We start from the raw sequence: 12,132 nt of genomic DNA, 5'->3' as shown, positions 1-12,132 counted from the left end.
TTCCTTGTACCCCATCAGCATAATTTAGCATCTCAGAGCTGTTTGGAAAAGAGATTCTGTTCCCTTCTATCCAGATATTTAATTGAATTTAAAAAGAAATAAAGATATTTAATTGAATTCAATCTCCCTCATCAAATATCAGCTATACTAAACATTTTTGTATGGCTGTGCATTGCCTAATGCTTAGCAAGCTTCTTGTGCAGCTCAGCAGAGTTGTCATATGGCCATGGAATGAGTTGGAATTATATTTCTCATCTCCTGGGCCAATTTCTTGCACAATCTGGGAGAGATTCTAATCTCAATTTATGCTAGAACCAATTATAACACTCTGGATATTTTCCCAGACAAGATCAGATTTTGACTCACTCTTTTATGTTCTGTGCTTTTTTATTCCTCCTTTCCTTCTCATTACAAAACTTTGTGACATAGAAGTAAGTTATAAAATTCAATTTCCAGCTGATGTGTTTGGTAATTTTATTTAAAGCAAAGTTAGTTCTTAAATAATTGGGCATGCATACTTTTATTCTATGTGCTTTGAATACCCACACTGTTAACCCAAAAAGCCTGGCTAAATACATGTTAATTTGTAGACGGCTTCAATTTTATTTTAGTTACTAACACAAATAAGTGATTTCCTCTATGCCATAAGCAGCATGCTATAAAGATTGGGGGGTGTGGATTTTATACAAACCCCCCTTTTCTCTATGCTATGCATGACTTACCAGTGGAAAAAAACCACACAAATGATTGCTTTTCCAACAATATTTAGAAAACATTTTTGATATATATATATGTGTGTGCACATCTATTGTGCAACTTACTGCTTGATTAATAACAGAAATTTTACTTTTTCCCAAGAAGTGGGAGAACTTAAGACCCTAAGGGTGTAAGTCTTTGTGAGAAACATTTTAACATTTTGGTCAACAAATCCAAATCCTGGATTCAGGAATTATGACTTGAGGCATTATGATGCTCTTGAAAACCCTTCCTTCCCAAGATACTCACTAGGCCTTCCTGTCAATAAGTCCATTCACCTTTTACTTTGAAAGCTTGTTTTTCATTTAATAAGGAAAGAGACTTTAAAATAATATTTCTGAACAGGGTTCGATTTCCTTTGTCACTTAGGAACAAAAGTAGGAATTAGAATTAGCTTGGTTGTAAGAGTTCATGTTGTTCTTTAACCAGCCTTTTCAAAGCAGAAGCTACTGCTGGCAATCTGATGAATGGAATATGTGGAATACCTCCTGTTCACTCCCCAGTTTCCAAGAATTGTTTGGATTTTGTTTTCCAAAATAAAAAAGAACTGCAGCAATTCACACTCTTGTTCATTTCCACACACAGAGAAGCCAAAAAACAAGCTCAATAAAACCTTCCTAAATTGGACCAATATTATTCCTATTTACACCCTAAAAGTCAACATGAATGAAGCAGGAAGCAGAAAATAAACCACCAACAGTAATAATTCTGAGTAATCTGTTTGCTTTAGTTTTCTATATCCACCCATTTCCCTTGGTTTTCATTTGCTTCCACTTGGCATCCAATTTATGGCATGAACACATACAATTCTGCCTACTACATCCAGGCTTCTCAGCATCAACTGATCTTCCCAGTACTTGTCATGCAAAACAGCACCAAACATCTAGAACAGACCATCAGTTGCACCTGCAATTCCCTTCTAACCCACAGTATGAGTTGCTAAGTCAGTGAGCACTTGTGAAATGATATTTTTCCATGGGAGGGGGCACTTTGCAAAGACAGCAGGGAAGAAAGATGAGTGATATTTTTCAAGAGATAGATGTCTCAAACAATAAAAGAATGATTTTATTATAGATGAAAACTTACAGTGCTCTGTTTAGTGAACTATCTCTTTCTAGAGTATTTTGTGGAATGTATTATTTTACTGTTACAATACTTAAGTTAGGGAGCAAAATCACAATTCTTCTTTCCCAGAAATGAAAAACCAAATCACAACTATTTCAATGAAATTGTTTAATGTTCAAAATGTTCAATTTAGCTACTCAAAAAGAGCCCCAGGGTGTCTGCACCTTGGGGAGTGGTACAGCCAGGCTCCCAGCATTATGTGGGAATCTGTGATTCCTGTGTACACCACTGGGCAATGTGGAAGGGAGTAGCAACATGTGTTGAAAATTGAAATAGTTTCACTAGAAAAGCAGGGTCTTTGTTCAGGCTGGTCAAATATTTGCTATCAAAGCTGTTTTTCAAGGACAGATTATTCTCATAAACTGGTTGGTTGTTTTGGTGGGTTTTTTCTTAAATTTTTGTCTTACCTTTGGAAAACTGAGTTTTCATTCTTTACAAAAAAAGCCCAAACAAACTTAGGAACATAGGAGATTTGAAGTAAAAATTGAAAACTGTCCAAAATATTTGCTGTGAAAATAAAGGCCTTTTTTGTTCATGTCCATTCCTTGTCTCTTTTACCACTCCATGCCCAGTTTTAGAGTTAATAACAAATAGAAATCTTTGTTAAAAAATTAGTTCTTGTTGAAAATTCGTCTGTCTACAGGCAGAGACTAGCTAATAAATGTTTTCCTTCTACTTTATTATTTTAGCGATTTGCAGTGAAGTCCTCATTTATTGAGCAAACAGTGCGAATATTGAACAAATATGTTTTATTAATTGAAAACAGATAATAAGCTTTACCTCTTTAGCATGAGTGTATAAATGTGCTTCCTTGAAAATTAATCAGTTATCTTCTGGAGACCAGAATCCAGCCAATCACTGGATTCAGTGGGAGACTTATTTTAGGGGGTCTAGGACCCTAGGCATGAGAATAGGTAGCAAATATCTGAAAGCCACAGGCTGGGAGACTGACCATTGCTGCAGCTTTCTAAACATACAGAACAGGGCAAACTCTACTTGTGAATGAGGATTTGGCAGTGCTTGGAAAGTGAAATGATCAGAACTGCTCAGTGAGTTTTAGCAATAGTTCAGAGTATCTTAGACTTGTTTGTAAGGAGAGTGCACTGCAGCAGCACTGGCTTTGCTTCACGGCCTAGGAAAACCAGACACGTGAATGTCTTGCATGACAGGAATGCAACAAAGCAGCCAAAGGAGCCCTTCTGTTCTTCAGCTTGGGTATATATGCTACAGAAAAGAAATGTTTATTCAACATGTAAGAAAAGAACAGAGCAAATCTTTAAAGATAAACACATAGGGTTGTTTGGGTTGTTCCAGAACCAAAGAAGTAAAATCTGGACTTTTGTTGGTTTTTTTACCCCAGGTAAACATCCAGTGTATGTCAGTGAGACTTTTGGTGTAAAAATATTTTAAGATTTAGCCCATGTTACATTGTAAAACTATAATTTTCTGTCATAACAAGGAAGTGTGTTTAATATAGTGTAATTTGGGAAGGAAGAACTTCCTAAAGGAAAGGAAGGAGTTATCTCCACGTATTTGTAAACATGAAGCAAATTAAATTTGTATAGAAATATTTAATTATTTGATTGATAGAAAGTGAGGATATTTCTACATACTGCACCTATGTGGATGTTTTCAACATCTGACTTAAGAGAAAATGTTGTAATAGCTACTGCCCTTAGTAAATTCACATGTAATGCTTTTAAATATTGCCAGTAATTAACTTTAAATGTGTTTGAGCACAGGTATGAATGTATGTAGTATATAAATTAGTTTTGAAACATTTATTTCAAGGCTTACAGTAAAATATTTTAAGATTCACTGTATGAATTAGAACTTATTTTAAATTTAGATATTTCAATGTGATGTAACTAAACCAACCCCTGCTTCTTTAATTCACATTCTGTTTAAAAAAAAAAAAAAAAAGGTTTTTCTCTTCCTGGAAATCATTATGGTCTTTTGTTGTGAGGCATCAAAGTGCATTCCATCTTGAAATACATTTATAAAAAGTAAGATATATCATCAGCAAAAATAAAGCATCAGATTAAAATATAATAGTGAAAATATTCTGTCTAATGTGTGAAATAAGGAGCTATGTTAATGCATACTAACATAATGTGAGTTGGGTCAGGCCTTGCTTTGACCAGTTTGAAAATACTTATCACTGTATGTAAGTACACAATGTCCATATGCAAATTCTTGTGTTACAAAGGTTCAAGTCTCCATTCTGTAATTGGCTCTGGCTGCCAAGCAATATGCTAACAATGAATTTCATCTGCTTTTATAGCACATCTGTTAGTAGTGGATGACAGTCAATTGGCAGAACTAATATTCCAAGCACTGGCACAGAATCAACTTCTTTTCCCCCTTGATTTCATAAATTTCCTGCTGGTTGAACATCCCAGCCTGCCCAAAATGGTATCAGTTCATACTGGCCTTCACAACAGAGTGACATTACTGTAGTTTAAAAGGATGAATGTACTTGGAAGTGAACTAACAGGATTTGTTTGAAAAGGAATGAACAGATTACTTACTACAGTCTGGAAATTTTTAGATCTTTAAATGAGGCTGTATCTGCTGATGTGCAGCACTACTGAACTCAAATGCAAAACCTGCTTTAAAAAAAGCAGGAAAAAAAATTCAGGGACAGGGTGAAGAGGTCAATGTATATTTCCACCCCTGAGAAAATACATGAAAAGCACATGGAAAATAGGGAAGCTTCACTAAAGGCAATGACCGAGTAACTTGGTGACCTTCTATGATGGATTTACAGCAGTGGTGGATGAGGTAAGAAAGACTGACATCATCAACCTCTCAAAAAGCACTTGACACTGTCCTGCACAGCATCCTTGTCTCTAAACTGCAGAGGTGTAGGTTTGAGAGATGGAGTACTCAGTGGATGAGGAATTGGGTGGATGGTCACACTCAAACAGTTGTGGTCAGTGGCTTGGTGTCCCAGTGGAGTCAGTGAGTACTGGCATTCTTTAGGGTTTGATATTGGGACAAAATTATAATATTTAAGAAAACGTAGAAAAGGCCATTTACAGGTTTTTTCATATGAACTTCATCTTGACAAATGGATGAATATGTGTTTTTGTACTAATTTGAAGGAGCTTCAAGTCACAGTGTCTTAAAGAGAAGATGGTAAAAAGAATTCCTCTTTTTTTTATGTGTATGTATTTAAGCACAAAAGAAACTTTGTGAACACGCACAATAACTTTTTATCACTACAAGCTTTTGTTAGCTAGGAATAAGCTAAGGAGAGTGATGAACAAGCTATGTAGCTCTCACCTTGTGACATTTAATAAAATCTTCAAATATAACCACAATGGCACTCAAACAAGTTTAAAGAGAACACTGTACTATTGTACTCCTATCCTGTACTTTTTCTAAATTTCCCTATACCCAGAAAGGGTCAAATTTCACAGTAGTAGTGTCTGCGAGTATGGCAGAGCTGTGCTCATTTCCATCACCTGAAATGGGTGTCAAGGAAACTACACCAAGCATAACCAGCTCAACACTTCTGCCTCAGTTTGTGAAAGTGAACTGAGGGTTTGTGGCACATAGAGAAGCAGTACTACATGGTGAGGCCAAATATGCAGAGTCTGATTCCAGCAGAGTTAACTTGGTCATATTTTGAACATCTGTGAAGTCTAATGTGAATTGAATGTTAACTAAATCAACTTCTTAGTAGAGCATGGCATATTGCCATTTATTTCAACTCAACTTCTTTTCCACATCACATGCTTTTTCATACATACCTGAAAGATTCTATTTCTGGAATAATTTCCAAGGGGTTTGCTATGTTTATGGAACTGGTTCTAGTATTTTCTCAGAAAATCTGGGCAATTACACCATGTGTGTGAAGCTTTCAAAGCAGAGAAAAAGCTGTGAAATCAACAAGAGTGAAACAACACAGATATGACTCAGGTCAAGTTTGAAATTCCTACTTTAGCCTATACTGGGGAAAGAAGACAATGCTGAAAAATAACAGTACAAGACAATTAGACAAGCTAGTGAGCATTTGTTACTGCAGAGCTGAATGTTGCCTGGTCTGCATCTCAGAAATAATTTTGGGAAGAAACATAGGAGCTAGGTGCAAGAAATATTTTCTATTACTGATGTTAAAAAATGGGCAGCTACTTAAAAATGCTCAGTAGCTTGGAATGTCAACCCAAGCACTGGAGAAATGACTTTGTGGAAAGGTCTGCAGCCAAAATCATCCAGTGCACATCCATGCTTCCAAAACAGATCTTCCAAAGGCATGCTAGGTTATTGTGCGACTGCAAATAGGACACATACACACACACAAGGACTCGGGTTTTTGCTGACAGTCTAAGTCTCCTTAGACCTAAGTCTTCCAAAGTCTCATTAGGACAGCAGTCTTTGGAAGGATTACAAACAGCATAATTTACACTACCAGCACACTTTACCACAGGGCTATGATCTCCACCTAGAGCTATGGGGACAGTAAATATATCTGAGCTAAATTCTGCCTTAAGGCAAATACTCTGTTGATTCTACTGTCCTTCCTGTTACATCTTGTGATGTTTTTCTGTACTCATCTACTCATCCCATAAGACATCCATGTGAGAAGCTCTGTGGTTTTATTTTCATGTTTAAATCCAGTTGTGGTAATCAGCTTTTTTGTAACCTAAACTGCAGTTGTTGTGACCATAATAAAGTACAGCTTTCCAGGCTCAGCCTTTAACTCTGCTGTTAGAGGTTTAAACCTCAACGTAGAGAAAATCTATACTGAAAGTGAAGCTCTTTCATTTCCTATGATTCAGCATAGCTGTACTTGAGAATTACCCAGTTTTGCTTCCCATGCTGTGACATTTGAGGCCTGCTGTCTCTGGTGGAAGGCTATAGACTTGCCAGCTCAACATTTTAGATGGTATCACAGTCATGGTAAACCTCTGCCTTAGTACTGGCTTGTAGGCAAAGATACACCAAATGAGTATGTGGAGTGGCTTTTAAGGACTCTGCTCATGAACCTCATCAAAAGCACGTTAATTTCAGAGGGAACACAACTGTATAATTATCCCAGTGCACTTCAGATTAATTGACAAAGGCATTCTTCTTGTTTAAAGTCTTTCTGAAGATATTAAGACTCACGGTGTAAGGAGGTACTAAGGGCAGACACAGAATCTTTTGAAATCAATAAGTAGACTTCTGACCAGTAGTTGTACTACATTACTATTTAAATGAAGACACAGAAGTAAGTGTTTTGTCCCTTAAATTAGTACATCCTCAGTAACTTTTGCTGAGAATAACATTAAGAATTATATAGGAATGATCTTTTTAACACTTTGTTCCTAAAGTGTTGTCTTAGATAGCACAAGTTCTAAAGTCATTATAGTGCAAGGATTTCACATCACCAGAGCTTCCTACCTCCTCCATGTTTCTCACCAGCAGCTCCTCTAAGCACTGTCTGTTCCTGGTCCTTGCAGCAGCCATCTGACCCTAGATCCCACCAATCCACTCTTTGATACCACTGTTCTCATTGTCTACAGGTGTGGCCTGCTAAGATCAGGCCAGCTTCTAATCTTTAGTGATTGGTCCAGCCGCAACTCATTGGGGGATAAGATTACCTTCTATACCACCTTCATTTACCCATACTGTATCCCTCTACACATAAGGATGTTTAGTTAAAAGCCCCTCAGTTTAGTAATCTCTCAATGGTATTTCCTGCATTAAAAGTCCCTGTGAATAGCCTTCATCCTTCTGTTCCAAAAATCAGAAATACAAAACAAGCTTTGCAGGAAACCAAATTCTGGAATGGCTCTAGCTGTGACACCTAGGAAATCAGCTAGTCTGGTTCCAACCCCTGTGCAAAAAGACACTTCAGCCAACCAATGAAAGGAATAAAATCTTTGTCTATCTTCCCAGGGAGTACTGATATGCATCTTCAATATGTCTAATTGCATCAATATTCTGTCAAAGTGAATCCTTTAGTGGTAGCTGCCAAAACAGTGATGACCCATCACTTGCTAATGATGTTTTTAAAACTGTTTTAGAAGTGACAAGGCAAATGTCTGATAGCAATTTTCAAATTAGATCAGATTTTTCAGCTGGTGGTTGTCAGGTCTTTCTCCAGTGCAGATGCAGTTAAAGCTTTCTATTCATCAGGTTCTATTCTTTTAGTCATCTTAGAATAGCATTCTGATTGCTTCTGATAGATCACTTGTTTGCTTGGATTGGGGGAATTCAAGTTTCTTTTTCCCACTTTTGCTTTAGGCCTTACAGCAGGAAAGACTTCAGTCATAAGTTTGCTATTTCTTTGTACATTTGGACAATGTATTATTGAATTCAAAACCTAAATTAAAAATGAGGGGGGAGAGGGGTGACATTCAGTCTAAATGAAATGCAAATTTTTGTATTTAAAAGAAAAATAAAATTAGTTCCTGTTAATGCAAAATGTTTTCTTTAGTCTAAATGTTTCTCATGATGCATATTTTGTCCTGTAACATTTTTTTAAATGAGAAACTTATTTTCAAAATAAAAACTGAATGTTTTGATTTGGAAATATCAAAATAAGCTCTAAATTTGGCTAAAAAGTCTTTTCTCTTTGTGGTGTAATTTATGCCTTATATCTAAATTCTGTGTTCTATTTTATCTCATCTTTTGTTCTTACTTTATTTTATATGATTATCATTCAGACTTACCTATACAAAAATAAGTGAATTTTTGAAGTTCAGTTTGTTTCATGTAATTTTTTTAAGCTTTTAATGCTTTATTACTTTTTTTCTATGTATATTCTAAATCTAGATGGTGTCAAGCAATATTTGGACTGATGGAATTTCAAAGTAGTGCCTTATTTATTTGAAAATATTAAAAATTGAAGGAAAAAGCTCAGCTATGTGTAAGATCATGCTTCTCCTTTTTGCTTTTTCTAATATAACTAATACTTCAATATGAAAGCTACAGAGTTAGAATGCTTCTGATTTGCTTTTAAACTGCATTGGTTTAGTTTTAGGTGGCAGTCGAAACTCTAGGCTCTGTATACTTCTCTTTGCTTATATATAGCTATGATTTAAGAAATACTAGAAAATCTGAATATTGCAAACAAGATACCTTATTTGGACTTAGTTTCAAAGGATTTAAGGTCATCTCTTATCTGAAAAATACTTTAGGTATGTTATGCATACATAGAAAGGCATAACAAGCACTTGGGGGTTTGTATAGAACTGCTTGGTCAGACAGAAGCTGGTGTTATCAGACTAAAAAATTGTGCTGTGAACTCTAGTATTAAAGTAGCCAGTGAACCTCCCAAAGTGTGTCTCTTGGCTGACTGACTTTGGCTTTAAGAAAGATACAGCTTCAACATAAGGCTTTTCTTGTGACTAATATATTCATCAGGTTTCAGTCCTGTGTGGCTTATACAGGATTATCTGGAGGCTTATGAGGGGTGATCTCTTGCTGTAGCCTTTCCTTTGACTGATCTTGCAAAGTCTTTCTTTCTCCTCTCTCCCTCCAGCTCCCTATTTTTAAGAAGCCTCTAGGAGTGTAACTTTTGTTGAAAACTCTCAGCCTGTGTCAAATCTGGTTGAACCAGTTGGCCCATTTTCACAAGTCTTTGCAGAGCAGGAGACACTCAGATGCAAACAGAGAATGTACAACAGCATGTTTCTTGCACTGGAAATCAGTTAAATCAACAATAACCACAAACTTTATTTCTTAAAATCTTGTAAATCTTGCAAAAGCTATGCCAACAGTACTGCAGTTATGAAGCTGAAAAATGCACTCACAAAGTTTTGTTTTCCACCAGCTTTCAGTGGGGTGCTGTTATTGAGACTCCTGCCTCCTTGTCAGGCTGACGTCTGTTTTTCGTGCTTGAGAAACCCAGCATGGTCTTGAACCACCATTTCAGACAATTCTACAGTGTGCTCATTTCTTTCCTCCCTTTTTCTTTTTCACTCATGAATTTGACAATGTAGCAAATGAGCCTGATGGTTTGGACACTTCAGGAATGGGGCTTGAAAGGGGAGGAAACTCATTCTGTTCAGCCTTCCTGGCAATAAACAACTGCCTTTTTTTTAAATGCAACTTTGAAATTCAACTGCCAATACTTTTCTTTGAGGCTCAGGAGATTCTTGAGACTTAAGAAATTCATCTATGTTTATCTTCAACATGTCTTGGAGCTGTAACATAGGGAGTTTTCTTCAGTTTGCAAAGACCATTAGTAACATGTGCTGGCAGGCCAGCTGTGCTCAATGCAGGTCCCAGGGATGTTCCACCAACCTTCTTTTAACATTCGTGGTTCTGTGGCCAGAAGATGTGGTCAGGGTATTAATTCAGAACATTTCTGGGGAACAGCATCTTGGGTGGGCTGTAGGAGGATGTAACAGAACTCATTATTAAATTCACCTTTCTACAGAGAGGACCTATGAGAGAGTGAACAAGCAGCAGAGAAAATACTGATGTATTAAATTTAATCCAGCAAGGTAGACACTGATATATAATTCACCAGAATGGCCCCTCCCTGGAGCTGTACATGACAGGTATGTTGGGGAATGAGAGAGGGCAGCCCTTGTCTGCTGGAGCTGTTCCTAAAATTCCATTTCATATCCCATGTTTAAAGTTTACTGTGACATATATACTACTCCAATGAGAGAGAACCAGGCAAGCTGATGACTTGAGTCCTGATATCTTGTTAATAACACTGCCCACTGTGATAGTTACTTGCACTAAAAATAAATCTTACTAAGGTTTGCAATGATAGTGATTTTTTTCCTAGATCAGAGTGCTAGTTATAGAATATGTATTAGATAGTTGGTCTATAAAATAAAGCATCCACCAGTAAGCACAGCTCTATCCAAAGGGTTTTTTCTATATAACTTGGCTCAGATGACCACAGAATGGGAGAATGGGAGAGTCTCAGGGGTCACAATAGCAGGAGAAAACAAAAATAAAGCTACAGGATGAGCTGTTAGTTTTTTCAACTTGACCACTGTATTTATTTTACCTGTTGCTTCTTGAAGGTGCTGGGGAGCAGTTTGAGGAAAGAGAATCAAAACATGGAGGAGGCACTAACTCACCCAAACCACAGTGCCTTCAATTTGAGAAATGAAAATAAATATTAAACATGTATGTCATCATGCACAATAGTGAAGAGCAACACAAGGATGTCTCAGGCTTTCTTCATGGCACTGCTGGCATGCAGTAGTTGCCACATTAGCCAGCACAAGTTGAATGAACCCGAGTCAAATTTAATTAGCTGATTTTTAGAGCATTTCTTCACCCACAACACTTGTAGTCTTTAGGATCCTGCTGCACAATTGTAATGCTGTACACAAAATGCAAGGAGAATCCCATTCTGAAATCTGCCCAAGTTTACCATCACACACTGTAACTCTTACCATAGTGGTGCTCTGGTTTTTGTTTGTCACTTTCTTCTAGGGTATCTCTGCATCCTTTTTTGTGTGGCACTGTATGACAGCCTAGCTGGTCCAGCCCTTAAGCTTGGGAAATGTCTTTAATGGAGTTCACCATATTTAGACGTTGAGCTTTTTTCCTGCAGATTTTTGTTCCATATCTGTCTGCATTGCCTTTACCAAATGACTCGTCTCTCTTCATCTGCTCTGAAACTTTTTGCTCCTTCTTCATTGGTCAAATGCTATTGACCATTAAATACAATTTGGTTTTAGTTCTACTTTATTTTAGTGAACAAGTGCCATGAATGTTAAATGCTTCCAAATTATTTTAGTTTTTTATTTAACATATGTAGTCTTTTACAATTACAGCTTGCTTTCTTAATTCTAATAATTGAAATCACAAAATTACCTGCCAGACTTCAAAAGGTGCTCTATTTCAAACTCAAAATTGCTGTTCAAATGATACTGAATATGACTGAAATACTTCCAGAACATTTTAATTGCTCCTAAATGATAGAAAATATTTTCTTAAAATACAACTTTAAAAATCTACAGAAATAGTTGTGGAACTCTGAGTGCCTAATTATTCCTTCTATCCCTGACTTTTGGCAAAAATATAAAAAAATCACTAACTTGTTCTACTTAAAACTGCTGATGTAACTCACATTAAACAGATCAAATACAAATGTAGTGAGACTGTTATTTCAAATTACATAATAAAGCTAAAATTTTGATAAAGCAGATAACTTTTAAAAAGTTCAGAGAATTAAATTTTGCAATGAATGCTGCACACCTGGGTTTGTCTCACACTGGCACTTTCAGCTCAGCTGATCAGCAGCTTTAAGACTGTTTAACTGTTAACAGCAGCTGTTGAGCC

Source organism: Serinus canaria, chromosome 7 (genome assembly GCF_022539315.1).
Source record: "Serinus canaria isolate serCan28SL12 chromosome 7, serCan2020, whole genome shotgun sequence".
Classification (NCBI taxonomy): Eukaryota; Metazoa; Chordata; class Aves; order Passeriformes; family Fringillidae; genus Serinus; species Serinus canaria.
Note: the sequence above shows the minus strand (reverse complement) of the source record.